General features: G+C 45.1%; 16 non-coding genes across 16 annotated transcripts; all 16 read right to left on the bottom strand.

Moving 5' to 3' along the window:
• Window positions 1–389: 389 nt before the first annotated feature.
• On the bottom strand, window positions 390–580 carry LOC141237734 (U2 spliceosomal RNA). Its single transcript, XR_012303261.1, has one exon. It is a non-coding gene; the product is annotated as a U2 spliceosomal RNA (small nuclear RNA).
• Window positions 581–1,700: 1,120 nt separating this feature from the next.
• On the bottom strand, window positions 1,701–1,891 carry LOC141237732 (U2 spliceosomal RNA). The gene has a single exon (XR_012303260.1). It is a non-coding gene; the product is annotated as a U2 spliceosomal RNA (small nuclear RNA).
• Window positions 1,892–3,011: 1,120 nt separating this feature from the next.
• On the bottom strand, window positions 3,012–3,202 carry LOC141237881 (U2 spliceosomal RNA). The gene has a single exon (XR_012303403.1). It is a non-coding gene; the product is annotated as a U2 spliceosomal RNA (small nuclear RNA).
• A 1,120-nt stretch (window positions 3,203–4,322) lies between these two features.
• LOC141237731 (U2 spliceosomal RNA) lies at window positions 4,323–4,513 on the bottom strand. The gene has a single exon (XR_012303259.1). It is a non-coding gene; the product is annotated as a U2 spliceosomal RNA (small nuclear RNA).
• Window positions 4,514–5,632: 1,119 nt separating this feature from the next.
• LOC141237920 (U2 spliceosomal RNA) lies at window positions 5,633–5,823 on the bottom strand. Its single transcript, XR_012303441.1, has one exon. It is a non-coding gene; the product is annotated as a U2 spliceosomal RNA (small nuclear RNA).
• A 1,122-nt stretch (window positions 5,824–6,945) lies between these two features.
• Window positions 6,946–7,136, bottom strand: LOC141237730 (U2 spliceosomal RNA). Its single transcript, XR_012303258.1, has one exon. It is a non-coding gene; the product is annotated as a U2 spliceosomal RNA (small nuclear RNA).
• A 1,121-nt stretch (window positions 7,137–8,257) lies between these two features.
• LOC141237494 (U2 spliceosomal RNA) lies at window positions 8,258–8,448 on the bottom strand. Its single transcript, XR_012303028.1, has one exon. It is a non-coding gene; the product is annotated as a U2 spliceosomal RNA (small nuclear RNA).
• Window positions 8,449–9,565: 1,117 nt separating this feature from the next.
• On the bottom strand, window positions 9,566–9,756 carry LOC141237825 (U2 spliceosomal RNA). The gene has a single exon (XR_012303349.1). It is a non-coding gene; the product is annotated as a U2 spliceosomal RNA (small nuclear RNA).
• A 1,123-nt stretch (window positions 9,757–10,879) lies between these two features.
• Window positions 10,880–11,070, bottom strand: LOC141237824 (U2 spliceosomal RNA). The gene has a single exon (XR_012303348.1). It is a non-coding gene; the product is annotated as a U2 spliceosomal RNA (small nuclear RNA).
• A 1,122-nt stretch (window positions 11,071–12,192) lies between these two features.
• LOC141237729 (U2 spliceosomal RNA) lies at window positions 12,193–12,383 on the bottom strand. The gene has a single exon (XR_012303257.1). It is a non-coding gene; the product is annotated as a U2 spliceosomal RNA (small nuclear RNA).
• Window positions 12,384–13,503: 1,120 nt separating this feature from the next.
• On the bottom strand, window positions 13,504–13,694 carry LOC141237728 (U2 spliceosomal RNA). The gene has a single exon (XR_012303256.1). It is a non-coding gene; the product is annotated as a U2 spliceosomal RNA (small nuclear RNA).
• A 1,121-nt stretch (window positions 13,695–14,815) lies between these two features.
• LOC141237727 (U2 spliceosomal RNA) lies at window positions 14,816–15,006 on the bottom strand. Its single transcript, XR_012303255.1, has one exon. It is a non-coding gene; the product is annotated as a U2 spliceosomal RNA (small nuclear RNA).
• A 1,121-nt stretch (window positions 15,007–16,127) lies between these two features.
• LOC141237726 (U2 spliceosomal RNA) lies at window positions 16,128–16,318 on the bottom strand. Its single transcript, XR_012303254.1, has one exon. It is a non-coding gene; the product is annotated as a U2 spliceosomal RNA (small nuclear RNA).
• Window positions 16,319–17,439: 1,121 nt separating this feature from the next.
• Window positions 17,440–17,630, bottom strand: LOC141237873 (U2 spliceosomal RNA). Its single transcript, XR_012303395.1, has one exon. It is a non-coding gene; the product is annotated as a U2 spliceosomal RNA (small nuclear RNA).
• A 1,121-nt stretch (window positions 17,631–18,751) lies between these two features.
• Window positions 18,752–18,942, bottom strand: LOC141237725 (U2 spliceosomal RNA). The gene has a single exon (XR_012303253.1). It is a non-coding gene; the product is annotated as a U2 spliceosomal RNA (small nuclear RNA).
• Window positions 18,943–20,065: 1,123 nt separating this feature from the next.
• On the bottom strand, window positions 20,066–20,256 carry LOC141237723 (U2 spliceosomal RNA). Its single transcript, XR_012303251.1, has one exon. It is a non-coding gene; the product is annotated as a U2 spliceosomal RNA (small nuclear RNA).
• Window positions 20,257–20,854: the final 598 nt, after the last annotated feature.

Raw genomic sequence — 20,854 nt, 5'->3', positions numbered from 1 at the left:
TAACAAGGGCATTTGCTAAATAGATGGTGTGTGTGCAACAATATACTGAAAGGTCAATTATATTGTGCAGCTTATCTCACCACCTGTAGTTATTTAGGTGAAAGCTCCAAAATGCTTGCCTAATATGTCTGTTTATCCAAAAGGAAGTATAGAGGGAGAGCTAGATAGATAGCATTGCATTACATTACATTACATGGCAATGCAATGCACAGTTGCTGAAGTTGAACCAAAATGAGCTTGTCATCTGGCTTCTGCAACTTTTAACATGAAAAATCCAATGAGGAGAAGAAAAGCAAAGCCAAAGAGTCCATCCCAAAATCCGAGAAACAAGCAAAATGAACAAAAAGCATTGAATTCAATTCTTTCTGATTTTAGAAACTGCATTAAAGAAGGGGTGCACCGGTCCTGGAGATACTGCAATACCAGGTCAATGCGTGGAGTGGACAGAGCAAGCTCTTTTTCCATCTCCCTGTTCTAAAAATCCATTTAATATATGGTCCCCAGATAGGGGACGTATCAGATATTAAACTGATAAGAACAGATACTACACTTGATCTTAGCCAAAAGGCCGAGAAGCGATAACCAGAATTGGTTTCCGACTACGGTGCCACCCAAGGATTCTGAAAAGTCCATTTGTGGAGATGGCCACCTGGACTCCCGTTAAGAAGACATGCTGTCAACCTCTAGATCCCTCACATGCCTGCACTTTTCGGCTTGCTGCTGCTGCAATCCACGCGTTTTAGATCTGCATAACTCCACCTCTTTTAGCACAGTACCCTCAACCCCCGGCTGTTCCCACCCGCCTCAACACCGTTGGAAGGGAGGAGAACCAATTAAGGCGGGGGGGGGGTGGAACGAGCAGCTGTCTACCCTTAGCAGGAGGGTTGCTGATTAATTACCTCTCCTGCTGCTGCTGCTGCTGGCTGTCCAGCAGCAGACTGAAGGTGGCTGCTGCTGTGCGCAGGTATATAAAGGCTCAGAGCCTATTATGACACGCGCAGCCAGCGTTCCATTGCCACATTCCGTCTACTGCAGGCGGGATACCTGGATGGCTGAATGTCACTGAGAAGCTCACAGAGACCGCCATAAGCAACAGTTTAAAAGAATGCCACAGACTAATCAACCAAACTTTTTGGGTTGGTTTCTCTTTTATAGTCTGCAGGCATTAAATGAAAGAAGTCAGTGTTCCAGCAGAGGGAGACAACGTTTCAGAAAAGGCATTGTAGCAAACCAAAAAAGAAATTTTAAGCGCAGCAGAGTAACCAGCTCACATACCTGTTAGCTCAGGTGAGTTTAAAAGGCTGCTGTTGATAACAAGGGCATTTGCTAAATAGATGGTGTGTGTGCAACAATATACTGAAAGGTCAATTATATTGTGCAGCTTATCTCACCACCTGTAGTTATTTAGGTGAAAGCTCCAAAATGCTTGCCTAATATGTCTGTTTATCCAAAAGGAAGTATAGAGGGAGAGCTAGATAGATAGCATTGCATTACATTACATTACATGGCAATGCAATGCACAGTTGCTGAAGTTGAACCAAAATGAGCTTGTCATCTGGCTTCTGCAACTTTTAACATGAAAAATCCAATGAGGAGAAGAAAAGCAAAGCCAAAGAGTCCATCCCAAAATCCGACAAACAAGCAAAATGAACAAAAAGCATTGAATTCAATTCTTTCTGATTTTAGAAACTGCATTAAAGAAGGGGTGCACCGGTCCTGGAGATACTGCAATACCAGGTCAATGCGTGGAGTGGACAGAGCAAGCTCTTTTTCCATCTCCCTGTTCTAAAAATCCATTTAATATATGGTCCCCAGATAGGGGACGTATCAGATATTAAACTGATAAGAACAGATACTACACTTGATCTTAGCCAAAAGGCCGAGAAGCGATAACCAGAATTGGTTTCCGACTACGGTGCCACCCAAGGATTCTGAAAAGTCCATTTGTGGAGATGGCCACCTGGACTCCCGTTAAGAAGACATGCTGTCAACCTCTAGATCCCTCACATGCCTGCACTTTTCGGCTTGCTGCTGCTGCAATCCACGCGTTTTAGATCTGCATAACTCCACCTCTTTTAGCACAATACCCTCAACCCCCGGCTGTTCCCAACCGCCTCAACACCGTTGGAAGGTAGGAGAACCAATTAAGGCGGGGGGGGGGTGGAACGAGCAGCTGTCTACCCTTAGCAGGAGGGTTGCTGATTAATTACCTCTCCTGCTGCTGCTGCTGCTGGCTGTCCAGCAGCAGACTGAAGGTGGCTGCTGCTGTGCGCAGGTATATAAAGGCTCAGAGCCTATTATGACGCGCGCAGCCAGCGTTCCATTGCCACATTCCGTCTACTGCAGGCGGGATACCTGGATGGCTGAATGTCACTGAGAAGCTCACAGAGACCGCCATAAGCAACAGTTTAAAAGAATGCCACAGACTAATCAACCAAACTTTTTGGGTTGGTTTCTCTTTTATAGTCTGCAGGCATTAAATGAAAGAAGTCAGTGTTCCAGCAGAGGGAGACAACGTTTCAGAAAAGGCATTGTAGCAAACCAAAAAAGAAATTTTAAGCGCAGCAGAGTAACCAGCTCACATACCTGTTAGCTCAGGTGAGTTTAAAAGGCTGCTGTTGATAACAAGGGCATTTGCTAAATAGATGGTGTGTGTGCAACAATATACTGAAAGGTCAATTATATTGTGCAGCTTATCTCACCACCTGTAGTTATTTAGGTGAAAGCTCCAAAATGCTTGCCTAATATGTCTGTTTATCCAAAAGGAAGTATAGAGGGAGAGCTAGATAGATAGCATTGCATTACATTACATTACATGGCAATGCAATGCACAGTTGCTGAAGTTGAACCAAAATGAGCTTGTCATCTGGCTTCTGCAACTTTTAACATGAAAAATCCAATGAGGAGAAGAAAAGCAAAGCCAAAGAGTCCATCCCAAAATCCGACAAACAAGCAAAATGAACAAAAAGCATTGAATTCAATTCTTTCTGATTTTAGAAACTGCATTAAAGAAGGGGTGCACCGGTCCTGGAGATACTACAATACCAGGTCAATGCGTGGAGTGGACAGAGCAAGCTCTTTTTCCATCTCCCTGTTCTAAAAATCCATTTAATATATGGTCCCCAGATAGGGGACGTATCAGATATTAAACTGATAAGAACAGATACTACACTTGATCTTAGCCAAAAGGCCGAGAAGCGATAACCAGAATTGGTTTCCGACTACGGTGCCACCCAAGGATTCTGAAAAGTCCATTTGGGGAGATGGCCACCTGGACTCCCGTTAAGAAGACATGCTGTCAACCTCTAGATCCCTCACATGCCTGCACTTTTCGGCTTGCTGCTGCTGCAATCCACGCGTTTTAGATCTGCATAACTCCACCTCTTTTAGCACAGTACCCTCAACCCCCGGCTGTTCCCACCCGCCTCAACACCGTTGGAAGGGAGGAGAACCAATTAAGGCGGGGGGGGGGTGGAACGAGCAGCTGTCTACCCTTAGCAGGAGGGTTGCTGATTAATTACCTCTCCTGCTGCTGCTGCTGCTGGCTGTCCAGCAGCAGACTGAAGGTGGCTGCTGCTGTGCGCAGGTATATAAAGGCTCAGAGCCTATTATGACACGCGCAGCCAGCGTTCCATTGCCACATTCCGTCTACTGCAGGCGGGATACCTGGATGGCTGAATGTCACTGAGAAGCTCACAGAGACCGCCATAAGCAACAGTTTAAAAGAATGCCACAGACTAATCAACCAAACTTTTTGGGTTGGTTTCTCTTTTATAGTCTGCAGGCATTAAATGAAAGAAGTCAGTGTTCCAGCAGAGGGAGACAACGTTTCAGAAAAGGCATTGTAGCAAACCAAAAAAGAAATTTTAAGCGCAGCAGAGTAACCAGCTCACATACCTGTTAGCTCAGGTGAGTTTAAAAGGCTGCTGTTGATAACAAGGGCATTTGCTAAATAGATGGTGTGTGTGCAACAATATACTGAAAGGTCAATTATATTGTGCAGCTTATCTCACCACCTGTAGTTATTTAGGTGAAAGCTCCAAAATGCTTGCCTAATATGTCTGTTTATCCAAAAGGAAGTATAGAGGGAGAGCTAGATAGATAGCATTGCATTACATTACATTACATGGCAATGCAATGCACAGTTGCTGAAGTTGAACCAAAATGAGCTTGTCATCTGGCTTCTGCAACTTTTAACATGAAAAATCCAATGAGGAGAAGAAAAGCAAAGCCAAAGAGTCCATCCCAAAATCCGACAAACAAGCAAAATGAACAAAAAGCATTGAATTCAATTCTTTCTGATTTTAGAAACTGCATTAAAGAAGGGGTGCACCGGTCCTGGAGATACTGCAATACCAGGTCAATGCGTGGAGTGGACAGAGCAAGCTCTTTTTCCATCTCCCTGTTCTAAAAATCCATTTAATATATGGTCCCCAGATAGGGGACGTATCAGATATTAAACTGATAAGAACAGATACTACACTTGATCTTAGCCAAAAGGCCGAGAAGCGATAACCAGAATTGGTTTCCGACTACGGTGCCACCCAAGGATTCTGAAAAGTCCATTTGTGGAGATGGCCACCTGGACTCCCGTTAAGAAGACATGCTGTCAACCTCTAGATCCCTCACATGCCTGCACTTTTCGGCTTGCTGCTGCTGCAATCCACGCGTTTTAGATCTGCATAACTCCACCTCTTTTAGCACAGTACCCTCAACCCCCGGCTGTTCCCACCCGCCTCAACACCGTTGGAAGGGAGGAGAACCAATTAAGGGGGTGGGGGGTGGAACGAGCAGCTGTCTACCCTTAGCAGGAGGGTTGCTGATTAATTACCTCTCCTGCTGCTGCTGCTGCTGGCTGTCCAGCAGCAGACTGAAGGTGGCTGCTGCTGTGCGCAGGTATATAAAGGCTCAGAGCCTATTATGACACGCGCAGCCAGCGTTCCATTGCCACATTCCGTCTACTGCAGGCGGGATACCTGGATGGCTGAATGTCACTGAGAAGCTCACAGAGACCGCCATAAGCAACAGTTTAAAAGAATGCTACAGACTAATCAACCAAACTTTTTGGGTTGGTTTCTCTTTTATAGTCTGCAGGCATTAAATGAAAGAAGTCAGTGTTCCAGCAGAGGGAGACAACGTTTCAGAAAAGGCATTGTAGCAAACCAAAAAAGAAATTTTAAGCGCAGCAGAGTAACCAGCTCACATACCTGTTAGCTCAGGTGAGTTTAAAAGGCTGCTGTTGATAACAAGGGCATTTGCTAAATAGATGGTGTGTGTGCAACAATATACTGAAAGGTCAATTATATTGTGCAGCTTATCTCACCACCTGTAGTTATTTAGGTGAAAGCTCCAAAATGCTTGCCTAATATGTCTGTTTATCCAAAAGGAAGTATAGAGGGAGAGCTAGATAGATAGCATTGCATTACATTACATTACATGGCAATGCAATGCACAGTTGCTGAAGTTGAACCAAAATGAGCTTGTCATCTGGCTTCTGCAACTTTTAACATGAAAAATCCAATGAGGAGAAGAAAAGCAAAGCCAAAGAGTCCATCCCAAAATCCGACAAACAAGCAAAATGAACAAAAAGCATTGAATTCAATTCTTTCTGATTTTAGAAACTGCATTAAAGAAGGGGTGCACCGGTCCTGGAGATACTGCAATACCAGTTCAATGCGTGGAGTGGACAGAGCAAGCTCTTTTTCCATCTCCCTGTTCTAAAAATCCATTTAATATATGGTCCCCAGATAGGGGACGTATCAGATATTAAACTGATAAGAACAGATACTACACTTGATCTTAGCCAAAAGGCCGAGAAGCGATAACCAGAATTGGTTTCCGACTACGGTGCCACCCAAGGATTCTGAAAAGTCCATTTGTGGAGATGGCCACCTGGACTCCCGTTAAGAAGACATGCTGTCAACCTCTAGATCCCTCACATGCCTGCACTTTTCGGCTTGCTGCTGCTGCAATCCACGCGTTTTAGATCTGCATAACTCCACCTCTTTTAGCACAGTACCCTCAACCCCCGGCTGTTCCCATCCGCCTCAACACCGTTGGAAGGGAGGAGAACCAATTAAGGCGGGGGGGGGGGGTGGAACGAGCAGCTGTCTACCCTTAGCAGGAGGGTTGCTGATTAATTACCTCTCCTGCTGCTGCTGCTGCTGGCTGTCCAGCAGCAGACTGAAGGTGGCTGCTGCTGTGCGCAGGTATATAAAGGCTCAGAGCCTATTATGACACGCGCAGCCAGCGTTCCATTGCCACATTCCGTCTACTGCAGGCGGGATACCTGGATGGCTGAATGTCACTGAGAAGCTCACAGAGACCGCCATAAGCAACAGTTTAAAAGAATGCCACAGACTAATCAACCAAACTTTTTGGGTTGGTTTCTCTTTTATAGTCTGCAGGCATTAAATGAAAGAAGTCAGTGTTCCAGCAGAGGGAGACAACGTTTCAGAAAAGGCATTGTAGCAAACCAAAAAAGAAATTTTAAGCGCAGCAGAGTAACCAGCTCACATACCTGTTAGCTCAGGTGAGTTTAAAAGGCTGCTGTTGATAACAAGGGCATTTGCTAAATAGATGGTGTGTGTGCAACAATATACTGAAAGGTCAATTATATTGTGCAGCTTATCTCACCACCTGTAGTTATTTAGGTGAAAGCTCCAAAATGCTTGCCTAATATGTCTGTTTATCCAAAAGGAAGTATAGAGGGAGAGCTAGATAGATAGCATTGCATTACATTACATTACATGGCAATGCAATGCACAGTTGCTGAAGTTGAACCAAAATGAGCTTGTCATCTGGCTTCTGCAACTTTTAACATGAAAAATCCAATGAGGAGAAGAAAAGCAAAGCCAAAGAGTCCATCCCAAAATCCGACAAACAAGCAAAATGAACAAAAAGCATTGAATTCAATTCTTTCTGATTTTAGAAACTGCATTAAAGAAGGGGTGCACCGGTCCTGGAGATACTGCAATACCAGGTCAATGCGTGGAGTGGACAGAGCAAGCTCTTTTTCCATCTCCCTGTTCTAAAAATCCATTTAATATATGGTCCCCAGATAGGGGACGTATCAGATATTAAACTGATAAGAACAGATACTACACTTGATCTTAGCCAAAAGGCCGAGAAGCGATAACCAGAATTGGTTTCCGACTACGGTGCCACCCAAGGATTCTGAAAAGTCCATTTGTGGAGATGGCCACCTGGACTCCCGTTAAGAAGACATGCTGTCAACCTCTAGATCCCTCACATGCCTGCACTTTTCGGCTTGCTGCTGCTGCAATCCACGCGTTTTAGATCTGCATAACTCCACCTCTTTTAGCACAGTACCCTCAACCCCCGGCTGTTCCCACCCGCCTCAACACCGTTGGAAGGGAGGAGAACCAATTAAGGCGGGGGGGGGGGTGGAACGAGCAGCTGTCTACCCTTAGCAGGAGGGTTGCTGATTAATTACCTCTCCTGCTGCTGCTGCTGCTGGCTGTCCAGCAGCAGACTGAAGGTGGCTGCTGCTGTGCGCAGGTATATAAAGGCTCAGAGCCTATTATGACACGCGCAGCCAGCGTTCCATTGCCACATTCCGTCTACTGCAGGCGGGATACCTGGATGGCTGAATGTCACTGAGAAGCTCACAGAGACCGCCATAAGCAACAGTTTAAAAGAATGCCACAGACTAATCAACCAAACTTTTTGGGTTGGTTTCTCTTTTATAGTCTGCAGGCATTAAATGAAAGAAGTCAGTGTTCCAGCAGAGGGAGACAACGTTTCAGAAAAGGCATTGTAGCAAACCAAAAAAGAAATTTTAAGCGCAGCAGAGTAACCAGCTCACATACCTGTTAGCTTAGGTGAGTTTAAAAGGCTGCTGTTGATAACAAGGGCATTTGCTAAATAGATGGTGTGTGTGCAACAATATACTGAAAGGTCAATTATATTGTGCAGCTTATCTCACCACCTGTAGTTATTTAGGTGAAAGCTCCAAAATGCTTGCCTACTATGTCTGTTTATCCAAAAGGAAGTATAGAGGGAGAGCTAGATAGATAGCATTGCATTACATTACATTACATGGCAATGCAATGCACAGTTGCTGAAGTTGAACCAAAATGAGCTTGTCATCTGGCTTCTGCAACTTTTAACATGAAAAATCCAATGAGGAGAAGAAAAGCAAAGCCAAAGAGTCCATCCCAAAATCCGACAAACAAGCAAAATGAACAAAAAGCATTGAATTCAATTCTTTCTGATTTTAGAAACTGCATTAAAGAAGGGGTGCACCGGTCCTGGAGATAATGCAATACCAGGTCAATGCGTGGAGTGGACAGAGCAAGCTCTTTTTCCATCTCCCTGTTCTAAAAATCCATTTAATATATGGTCCCCAGATAGGGGACGTATCAGATATTAAACTGATAAGAACAGATACTACACTTGATCTTAGCCAAAAGGCCGAGAAGCGATAACCAGAATTGGTTTCCGACTACGGTGCCACCCAAGGATTCTGAAAAGTCCATTTGTGGAGATGGCCACCTGGACTCCCGTTAAGAAGACATGCTGTCAACCTCTAGATCCCTCACATGCCTGCACTTTTCGGCTTGCTGCTGCTGCAATCCACGCGTTTTAGATCTGCATAACTCCACCTCTTTTAGCACAGTACCCTCAACCCCCGGCTGTTCCCACCCGCCTCAACACCGTTGGAAGGGAGGAGAACCAATTAAGGCGGGGGGGGGGAACGAGCAGCTGTCTACCCTTAGCAGGAGGGTTGCTGATTAATTACCTCTCCTGCTGCTGCTGCTGCTGGCTGTCCAGCAGCAGACTGAAGGTGGCTGCTGCTGTGCGCAGGTATATAAAGGCTCAGAGCCTATTATGACACGCGCAGCCAGCGTTCCATTGCCACATTCCGTCTACTGCAGGCGGGATACCTGGATGGCTGAATGTCACTGAGAAGCTCACAGAGACCGCCATAAGCAACAGTTTAAAAGAATGCCACAGACTAATCAACCAAACTTTTTGGGTTGGTTTCTCTTTTATAGTCTGCAGGCATTAAATGAAAGAAGTCAGTGTTCCAGCAGAGGGAGACAACGTTTCAGAAAAGGCATTGTAGCAAACCAAAAAAGAAATTTTAAGCGCAGCAGAGTAACCAGCTCACATACCTGTTAGCTCAGGTGAGTTTAAAAGGCTGCTGTTGATAACAAGGGCATTTGCTAAATAGATGGTGTGTGTGCAACAATATACTGAAAGGTCAATTATATTGTGCAGCTTATCTCACCACCTGTAGTTATTTAGGTGAAAGCTCCAAAATGCTTGCCTAATATGTCTGTTTATCCAAAAGGAAGTATAGAGGGAGAGCTAGATAGATAGCATTGCATTACATTACATTACATGGCAATGCAATGCACAGTTGCTGAAGTTGAACCAAAATGAGCTTGTCATCTGGCTTCTGCAACTTTTAACATGAAAAATCCAATGAGGAGAAGAAAAGCAAAGCCAAAGAGTCCATCCCAAAATCCGACAAACAAGCAAAATGAACAAAAAGCATTGAATTCAATTCTTTCTGATTTTAGAAACTGCATTAAAGAAGGGGTGCACCGGTCCTGGAGATACTGCAATACCAGGTCAATGCGTGGAGTGGACAGAGCAAGCTCTTTTTCCATCTCCCTGATCTAAAAATCCATTTAATATATGGTCCCCAGATAGGGGACGTATCAGATATTAAACTGATAAGAACAGATACTACACTTGATCTTAGCCAAAAGGCCGAGAAGCGATAACCAGAATTGGTTTCCGACTACGGTGCCACCCAAGGATTCTGAAAAGTCCATTTGTGGAGATGGCCACCTGGACTCCCGTTAAGAAGACATGCTGTCAACCTCTAGATCCCTCACATGCCTGCACTTTTCGGCTTGCTGCTGCTGCAATCCACGCGTTTTAGATCTGCATAACTCCACCTCTTTTAGCACAGTACCCTCAACCCCCGGCTGTTCCCACCCGCCTCAACACCGTTGGAAGGGAGGAGAACCAATTAAGGCGGGGGGGGGGGGGTGGAACGAACAGCTGTCTACCCTTAGCAGGAGGGTTGCTGATTAATTACCTCTCCTGCTGCTGCTGCTGCTGGCTGTCCAGCAGCAGACTGAAGGTGGCTGCTGCTGTGCGCAGGTATATAAAGGCTCAGAGCCTATTATGACACGCGCAGCCAGCGTTCCATTGCCACATTCCGTCTACTGCAGGCGGGATACCTGGATGGCTGAATGTCACTGAGAAGCTCACAGAGACCGCCATAAGCAACAGTTTAAAAGAATGCCACAGACTAATCAACCAAACTTTTTGGGTTGGTTTCTCTTTTATAGTCTGCAGGCATTAAATGAAAGAAGTCAGTGTTCCAGCAGAGGGAGACATCGTTTCAGAAAAGGCATTGTAGCAAACCAAAAAAGAAATTTTAAGCGCAGCAGAGTAACCAGCTCACATACCTGTTAGCTCAGGTGAGTTTAAAAGGCTGCTGTTGATAACAAGGGCATTTGCTAAATAGATGGTGTGTGTGCAACAATATACTGAAAGGTCAATTATATTGTGCAGCTTATCTCACCACCTGTAGTTATTTAGGTGAAAGCTCCAAAATGCTTGCCTAATATGTCTGTTTATCCAAAAGGAAGTATAGAGGGAGAGCTAGATAGATAGCATTGCATTACATTACATTACATGGCAATGCAATGCACAGTTGCTGAAGTTGAACCAAAATGAGCTTGTCATCTGGCTTCTGCAACTTTTAACATGAAAAATCCAATGAGGAGAAGAAAAGCAAAGCCAAAGAGTCCATCCCAAAATCCGACAAACAAGCAAAATGAACAAAAAGCATTGAATTCAATTCTTTCTGATTTTAGAAACTGCATTAAAGAAGGGGTGCACCGGTCCTGGAGATACTGCAATACCAGGTCAATGCGTGGAGTGGACAGAGCAAGCTCTTTTTCCATCTCCCTGATCTAAAAATCCATTTAATATATGGTCCCCAGATAGGGGACGTATCAGATATTAAACTGATAAGAACAGATACTACACTTGATCTTAGCCAAAAGGCCGAGAAGCGATAACCAGAATTGGTTTCCGACTACGGTGCCACCCAAGGATTCTGAAAAGTCCATTTGTGGAGATGGCCACCTGGACTCCCGTTAAGAAGACATGCTGTCAACCTCTAGATCCCTCACATGCCTGCAATTTTCGGCTTGCTGCTGCTGCAATCCACGCGTTTTAGATCTGCATAACTCCACCTCTTTTAGCACAGTACCCTCAACCCCCGGCTGTTCCCACCCGCCTCAACACCGTTGGAAGGGAGGAGAACCAATTAAGGCGGGGGGGGGGGGTGGAACGAACAGCTGTCTACCCTTAGCAGGAGGGTTGCTGATTAATTACCTCTCCTGCTGCTGCTGCTGCTGGCTGTCCAGCAGCAGACTGAAGGTGGCTGCTGCTGTGCGCAGGTATATAAAGGCTCAGAGCCTATTATGACACGCGCAGCCAGCGTTCCATTGCCACATTCCGTCTACTGCAGGCGGGATGCCTGGATGGCTGAATGTCACTGAGAAGCTCACAGAGACCGCCATAAGCAACAGTTTAAAAGAATGCCACAGACTAATCAACCAAACTTTTTGGGTTGGTTTCTCTTTTATAGTCTGCAGGCATTAAATGAAAGAAGTCAGTGTTCCAGCAGAGGGAGACAACGTTTCAGAAAAGGCATTGTAGCAAACCAAAAAAGAAATTTTAAGCGCAGCAGAGTAACCAGCTCACATACCTGTTAGCTCAGGTGAGTTTAAAAGGCTGCTGTTGATAACAAGGGCATTTGCTAAATAGATGTTGTGTGTGCAACAATATACTGAAAGGTCAATTATATTGTGCAGCTTATCTCACCACCTGTAGTTATTTAGGTGAAAGCTCCAAAATGCTTGCCTAATATGTCTGTTTATCCAAAAGGAAGTATAGAGGGAGAGCTAGATAGATAGCATTGCATTACATTACATTACATGGCAATGCAATGCACAGTTGCTGAAGTTGAACCAAAATGAGCTTGTCATCTGGCTTCTGCAACTTTTAACATGAAAAATCCAATGAGGAGAAGAAAAGCAAAGCCAAAGAGTCCATCCCAAAATCCGACAAACAAGCAAAATGAACAAAAAGCATTGAATTCAATTCTTTCTGATTTTAGAAACTGCATTAAAGAAGGGGTGCACCGGTCCTGGAGATACTGCAATACCAGGTCAATGCGTGGAGTGGACAGAGCAAGCTCTTTTTCCATCTCCCTGTTCTAAAAATCCATTTAATATATGGTCCCCAGATAGGGGACGTATCAGATATTAAACTGATAAGAACAGATACTACACTTGATCTTAGCCAAAAGGCCGAGAAGCGATAACCAGAATTGGTTTCCGACTACGGTGCCACCCAAGGATTCTGAAAAGTCCATTTGTGGAGATGGCCACCTGGACTCCCGTTAAGAAGACATGCTGTCAACCTCTAGATCCCTCACATGCCTGCACTTTTCGGCTTGCTGCTGCTGCAATCCACGCGTTTTAGATCTGCATAACTCCACCTCTTTTTGCACAGTACCCTCAACCCCCGGCTGTTCCCACCCGCCTCAACACCGTTGGAAGGGAGGAGAACCAATTAAGGCGGGGGGGGGGTGGAACGAGCAGCTGTCTACCCTTAGCAGGAGGGTTGCTGATTAATTACCTCTCCTGCTGATGCTGCTGCTGGCTGTCCAGCAGCAGACTGAAGGTGGCTGCTGCTGTGCGCAGGTATATAAAGGCTCAGAGCCTATTATGACACGCGCAGCCAGCGTTCCATTGCCACATTCCGTCTACTGCAGGCGGGATACCTGGATGGCTGAATGTCACTGAGAAGCTCACAGAGACTGCCATAAGCAACAGTTTAAAAGAATGCCACAGACTAATCAACCAAACTTTTTGGGTTGGTTTCTCTTTTATAGTCTGCAGGCATTAAATGAAAGAAGTCAGTGTTCCAGCAGAGGGAGACAACGTTTCAGAAAAGGCATTGTAGCAAACCAAAAAAGAAATTTTAAGCGCAGCAGAGTAACCAGCTCACATACCTGTTAGCTCAGGTGAGTTTAAAAGGCTGCTGTTGATAACAAGGGCATTTGCTAAATAGATGGTGTGTGTGCAACAATATACTGAAAGGTCAATTATATTGTGCAGCTTATCTCACCACCTGTAGTTATTTAGGTGAAAGCTCCAAAATGCTTGCCTAATATGTCTGTTTATCCAAAAGGAAGTATAGAGGGAGAGCTAGATAGATAGCATTGCATTACATTACATTACATGGCAATGCAATGCACAGTTGCTGAAGTTGAACCAAAATGAGCTTGTCATCTGGCTTCTGCAACTTTTAACATGAAAAATCCAATGAGGAGAAGAAAAGCAAAGCCAAAGAGTCCATCCCAAAATCCGACAAACAAGCAAAATGAACAAAAAGCATTGAATTCAATTCTTTCTGATTTTAGAAACTGCATTAAAGAAGGGGTGCACCGGTCCTGGAGATACTGCAATACCAGGTCAATGCGTGGAGTGGACAGAGCAAGCTCTTTTTCCATCTCCCTGTTCTAAAAATCCATTTAATATATGGTCCCCAGATAGGGGACGTATCAGATATTAAACTGATAAGAACAGATACTACACTTGATCTTAGCCAAAAGGCCGAGAAGCGATAACCAGAATTGGTTTCCGACTACGGTGCCACCCAAGGATTCTGAAATGTCCATTTGTGGAGATGGCCACCTGGACTCCCGTTAAGAAGACATGCTGTCAACCTCTAGATCCCTCACATGCCTGCACTTTTCGGCTTGCTGCTGCTGCAATCCACGCGTTTTAGATCTGCATAACTCCACCTCTTTTAGCACAGTACCCTCAACCCCCGGCTGTTCCCACCCGCCTCAACACCGTTGGAAGGGAGGAGAACCAATTAAGGCGGGGGGGGGGGTGGAACGAGCAGCTGTCTACCCTTAGCAGGAGGGTTGCTGATTAATTACCTCTCCTGCTGCTGCTGCTGTTGGCTGTCCAGCAGCAGACTGAAGGTGGCTGCTGCTGTGCGCAGGTATATAAAGGCTCAGAGCCTATTATGACACGCGCAGCCAGCGTTCCATTGCCACATTCCGTCTACTGCAGGCGGGATACCTGGATGGCTGAATGTCACTGAGAAGCTCACAGAGACCGCCATAAGCAACAGTTTAATAGAATGCCACAGACTAATCAACCAAACTTTTTGGGTTGGTTTCTCTTTTATAGTCTGCAGGCATTAAATGAAAGAAGTCAGTGTTCCAGCAGAGGGAGACAACGTTTCAGAAAAGGCATTGTAGCAAACCAAAAAAGAAATTTTAAGCGCAGCAGAGTAACCAGCTCACATACCTGTTAGCTCAGGTGAGTTTAAAAGGCTGCTGTTGATAACAAGGGCATTTGCTAAATAGATGGTGTGTGTGCAACAATATACTGAAAGGTCAATTATATTGTGCAGCTTATCTCACCACCTGTAGTTATTTAGGTGAAAGCTCCAAAATGCTTGCCTAATATGTCTGTTTATCCAAAAGGAAGTATAGAGGGAGAGCTAGATAGATAGCATTGCATTACATTACATTACATGGCAATGCAATGCACAGTTGCTGAAGTTGAACCAAAATGAGCTTGTCATCTGGCTTCTGCAACTTTTAACATGAAAAATCCAATGAGGAGAAGAAAAGCAAAGCCAAAGAGTGCATCCCAAAATCCGACAAACAAGCAAAATGAACAAAAAGCATTGAATTCAATTCTTTCTGATTTTAGAAACTGCATTAAAGAAGGGGTGCACCGGTCCTGGAGATACTGCAATACCAGGTCAATGCGTGGAGTGGACAGAGCAAGCTCTTTTTCCATCTCCCTGTTCTAAAAATCCATTTAATATATGGTCCCCAGATAGGGGACGTATCAGATATTAAACTGATAAGAACAGATACTACACTTGATCTTAGCCAAAAGGCCGAGAAGCGATAACCAGAATTGGTTTCCGACTACGGTGCCACCCAAGGATTCTGAAATGTCCATTTGTGGAGATGGCCACCTGGACTCCCGTTAAGAAGACATGCTGTCAACCTCTAGATCCCTCACATGCCTGCACTTTTCGGCTTGCTGCTGCTGCAATCCACGCGTTTTAGATCTGCATAACTCCACCTCTTTTAGCACAGTACCCTCAACCCCCGGCTGTTCCCACCCGCCTCAACACCGTTGGAAGGGAGGAGAACCAATTAAGGCGGGGGGGGGGGTGGAACGAGCAGCTGTCTACCCTTAGCAGGAGGGTTGCTGATTAATTACCTCTCCTGCTGCTGCTGCTGCTGGCTGTCCAGCAGCAGACTGAAGGTGGCTGCTGCTGTGCGCAGGTATATAAAGGCTCAGAGCCTATTATGACACGCGCAGCCAGCGTTCCATTGCCACATTCCGTCTACTGCAGGCGGGATACCTGGATGGCTGAATGTCACTGAGAAGCTCACAGAGACCGCCATAAGCAACAGTTTAAAAGAATGCCACAGACTAATCAACCAAACTTTTTGGGTTGGTTTCTCTTTTATAGTCTGCAGGCATTAAATGAAAGAAGTCAGTGTTCCAGCAGAGGGAGACAACGTTTCAGAAAAGGCATTGTAGCAAACCAAAAAAGAAATTTTAAGCGCAGCAGAGTAACCAGCTCACATACCTGTTAGCTCAGGTGAGTTTAAAAGGCTGCTGTTGATAACAAGGGCATTTGCTAAATAGATGGTGTGTGTGCAACAATATACTGAAAGGTCAATTATATTGTGCAGCTTATCTCACCACCTGTAGTTATTTAGGTGAAAGCTCCAAAATGCTTGCCTAATATGTCTGTTTATCCAAAAGGAAGTATAGAGGGAGAGCTAGATAGATAGCATTGCATTACATTACATTACATGGCAATGCAATGCACAGTTGCTGAAGTTGAACCAAAATGAGCTTGTCATCTGGCTTCTGCAACTTTTAACATGAAAAATCCAATGAGGAGAAGAAAAGCAAAGCCAAAGAGTGCATCCCAAAATCCGACAAACAAGCAAAATGAACAAAAAGCATTGAATTCAATTCTTTCTGATTTTAGAAACTGCATTAAAGAAGGGGTGCACCGGTCCTGGAGATACTGCAATACCAGGTCAATGCGTGGAGTGGACAGAGCAAGCTCTTTTTCCATCTCCCTGTTCTAAAAATCCATTTAATATATGGTCCCCAGATAGGGGACGTATCAGATATTAAACTGATAAGAACAGATACTACACTTGATCTTAGCCAAAAGGCCGAGAAGCGATAACCAGAATTGGTTTCCGACTACGGTGCCACCCAAGGATTCTGAAATGTCCATTTGTGGAGATGGCCACCTGGACTCCCGTTAAGAAGACATGCTGTCAACCTCTAGATCCCTCACATGCCTGCACTTTTCGGCTTGCTGCTGCTGCAATCCACGCGTTTTAGATCTGCATAACTCCACCTCTTTTAGCACAGTACCCTCAACCCCCGGCTGTTCCCACCCGCCTCAACACCGTTGGAAGGGAGGAGAACCAATTAAGGCGGGGGGGGGGGTGGAACGAGCAGCTGTCTACCCTTAGCAGGAGGGTTGCTGATTAATTACCTCTCCTGCTGCTGCTGCTGCTGGCTGTCCAGCAGCAGACTGAAGGTGGCTGCTGCTGTGCGCAGGTATATAAAGGCTCAGAGCCTATTATGACACGCGCAGCCAGCGTTCCATTGCCACATTCCGTCTACTGCAGGCGGGATACCTGGATGGCTGAATGTCACTGAGAAGCTCACAGAGACCGCCATAAGCAACAGTTTAAAAGAATGCCACAGACTAATCAACCAAACTTTTTGGGTTGGTTTCTCTTTTATAGTCTGCAGGCATTAAATGAAAGAAGTCAGTGTTCCAGCAGAGGGAGACAACGTTTCAGAAAAGGCATTGTAGCAAACCAAAAAAGAAATTTTAAGCGCAGCAGAGTAACCAGCTCACATACCTGTTAGCTCAGGTGAGTTTAAAAGGCTGCTGTTGATAACAAGGGCATTTGCTAAATAGATGGTGTGTGTGCAACAATATACTGAAAGGTCAATTATATTGTGCAGCTTATCTCACCACCTGTAGTTATTTAGGTGAAAGCTCCAAAATGCTTGCCTAATATGTCTGTTTATCCAAAAGGAAGTATAGAGGGAGAGCTAGATAGATAGCATTGCATTACATTACATTACATGGCAATGCAATGCACAGTTGCTGAAGTTGAACCAAAATGAGCTTGTCATCTGGCTTCTGCAACTTTTAACATGAAAAATCCAATGAGGAGAAGAAAAGCAAAGCCAAAGAGTCCATCCCAAAATCCGACAAACAAGCAAAATGAACAAAAAGCATTGAATTCAATTCTTTCTGATTTTAGAAACTGCATTAAAGAAGGGGTGCACCGGTCCTGGAGATACTGCAATACCAGGTCAATGCGTGGAGTGGACAGAGCAAGCTCTTTTTCCATCTCCCTGTTCTAAAAATCCATTTAATATATGGTCCCCAGATAAGGGACGTATCAGATATTAAACTGATAAGAACAGATACTACACTTGATCTTAGCCAAAAGGCCGAGAAGCGATAACCAGAATTGGTTTCCGACTACGGTGCCACCCAAGGATTCTGAAAAGTCCATTTGTGGAGATAGCCACCTGGACTCCCGTTAAGAAGACATGCTGTCAACCTCTAGATCCCTCACATGCCTGCACTTTTCGGCTTGCTGCTGCTGCAATCCACGCGTTTTAGATCTGCATAACTCCACCTCTTTTAGCACAGTACCCTCAACCCCCGGCTGTTCCCACCCGCCTCAACACCGTTGGAAGGGAGGAGAACCAATTAAGGCGGGGGGGGGGGTGGAACGAGCAGCTGTCTACCCTTAGCAGGAGGGTTGCTGATTAATTACCTCTCCTGCTGCTGCTGCTGCTGGCTGTCCAGCAGCAGACTGAAGGTGGCTGCTGCTGTGCGCAGGTATATAAAGGCTCAGAGCCTATTATGACACGCGCAGCCAGCGTTCCATTGCCACATTCCGTCTACTGCAGGCGGGATACCTGGATGGCTGAATGTCACTGAGAAGCTCACAGAGACCGCCATAAGCAACAGTTTAAAAGAATGCCACAGACTAATCAACCAAACTTTTTGGGTTGGTTTCTCTTTTATAGTCTGCAGGCATTAAATGAAAGAAGTCAGTGTTCCAGCAGAGGGAGACAACGTTTCAGAAAAGGCATTGTAGCAAACCAAAAAAGAAATTTTAAGCGCAGCAGAGTAACCAGCTCACATACCTGTTAGCTCAGGTGAGTTTAAAAGGCTGCTGTTGAAAATAAGGGCATTTGCTAAATAGATGGTGTGTGTGCAACAATATACTGAAAGGTCAATTATATTGTGCAGCTTATCTCACCACCTGTAGTTATTTAGGTGAAAGCTCCAAAATGCTTGCCTAATATGTCTGTTTATCCAAAAGGAAGTATAGAGGGAGAGCTAGATAGATAGCATTGCATTACATTACATTACATGGCAATGCAATGCACAGTTGCTGAAGTTGAACCAAAATGAGCTTGTCATCTGGCTTCTGCAACTTTTAACATGAAAAATCCAATGAGGAGAAGAAAAGCAAAGCCAAAGAGTCCATCCCAAAATCCGACAAACAAGCAAAATGAACAAAAAGCATTGAATTCAATTCTTTCTGATTTTAGAAACTGCATTAAAGAAGGGGTGCACCGGTCCTGGAGATACTGCAATACCAGGTCAATGCGTGGAGTGGACAGAGCAAGCTCTTTTTCCATCTCCCTGTTCTAAAAATCCATTTAATATATGGTCCCCAGATAGGGGACGTATCAGATATTAAACTGATAAGAACAGATACTACACTTGATCTTAGCCAAAAGGCCGAGAAGCGATAACCAGAATTGGTTTCCGACTACGGTGCCACCCAAGGATTCTGAAAAGTCCATTTGTGGAGATGGCCACCTGGACTCCCGTTAAGAAGACATGCTGTCAACCTCTAGATCCCTCACATGCCTGCACTTTTCGGCTTGCTGCTGCTGCAATCCACGCGTTTTAGATCTGCATAACTCCACCTCTTTTAGCACAGTACCCTCAACCCCCGGCTGTTCCCACCCGCCTCAACACCGTTGGAAGGGAGGAGAACCAATTAAGGCGGGGGGGGGGGGGTGGAACGAGCAGCTGTCTACCCTTAGCAGGAGGGTTGCTGATTAATTACCTCTCCTGCTGCTGCTGCTGCTGGCTGTCCAGCAGCAGACTGAAGGTGGCTGCTGCTGTGCGCAGGTATATAAAGGCTCAGAGCCTATTATGACACGCGCAGCCAGCGTTCCATTGCCACATTCCGTCTACTGCAGGCGGGATACCTGGATGGCTGAATGTCACTGAGAAGCTCACAGAGACCGCCATAAGCAACAGTTTAAAAGAATGCCACAGACTAATCAACCAAACTTTTTGGGTTGGTTTCTCTTTTATAGTCTGCAGGCATTAAATGAAAGAAGTCAGTGTTCCAGCAGAGGGAGACAACGTTTCAGAAAAGGCATTGTAGCAAACCAAAAAAGAAATTTTAAGCGCAGCAGAGTAACCAGCTCACATACCTGTTAGCTCAGGTGAGTTTAAAAGGCTGCTGTTGATAACAAGGGCATTTGCTAAATAGATGGTGTGTGTGCAACAATATACTGAAAGGTCAATTATATTGTGCAGCTTATCTCACCACCTGTAGTTATTTAGGTGAAAGCTCCAAAATGCTTGCCTAATATGTCTGTTTATCCAAAAGGAAGTATAGAGGGAGAGCTAGATAGATAGCATTGCATTACATTACATTACATGGCAATGCAATGCACAGTTGCTGAAGTTGAACCAAAATGAGCTTGTCATCTGGCTTCTGCAACTTTTAACATGAAAAATCCAATGAGGAGAAGAAAAGCAAAGCCAAAGAGTCCATCCCAAAATCCGACAAACAAGCAAAATGAACAAAAAGCATTGAATTCAATTCTTTCTGATTTTAGAAACTGCATTAAAGAAGGGGTGCACCGGTCCTGGAGATACTGCAATACCAGGTCAATGCGTGGAGTGGACAGAGCAAGCTCTTTTTCCATCTCCCTGTTCTAAAAATCCATTTAATATATGGTCCCCAGATAGGGGACGTATCAGATATTAAACTGATAAGAACAGATACTACACTTGATCTTAGCCAAAAGGCCGAGAAGCGATAACCAGAATTGGTTTCCGACTACGGTGCCACCCAAGGATTCTGAAAAGTCCATTTGTGGAGATGGCCACCTGGACTCCCATTAAGAAGACATGCTGTCAACCTCTAGATCCCTCACATGCCTGCACTTTTCGGCTTGCTGCTGCTGCAATCCACGCGTTTTAGATCTGCATAACTCCACCTCTTTTAGCACAGTACCCTCAACCCCCGGCTGTTCCCACCCGCCTCAACACCGTTGGAAGGGAGGAGAACCAATTAAGGCGGGGGGGGGGTGGAACGAGCAGCTGTCTACCCTTAGCAGGAGGGTTGCTGATTAATTACCTCTCCTGCTGCTGCTGCTGCTGGCTGTCCAGCAGCAGACTGAAGGTGGCTGCTGCTGTGCGCAGGTATATAAAGGCTCAGAGCCTATTATGACACGCGCAGCCAGCGTTCCATTGCCACATTCCGTCTACTGCAGGCGGGATACCTGGATGGCTGAATGTCACTGAGAAGCTCACAGAGACCGCCATAAGCAACAGTTTAAAAGAATGCCACAGACTAATCAACCAAACTTTTTGGGTTGGTTTCTCTTTTATAGTCTGCAGGCATTAAATGAAAGAA

This window comes from Phyllobates terribilis, unplaced genomic scaffold, assembly GCF_046119375.1.
Source record: "Phyllobates terribilis strain yellow unplaced genomic scaffold, ASM4611937v1 Scaffold_734__1_contigs__length_741531, whole genome shotgun sequence".
In the NCBI taxonomy this organism is placed as follows: Eukaryota; Metazoa; Chordata; class Amphibia; order Anura; family Dendrobatidae; genus Phyllobates; species Phyllobates terribilis.
This window is presented reverse-complemented; position numbering and strand designations above follow the sequence as displayed.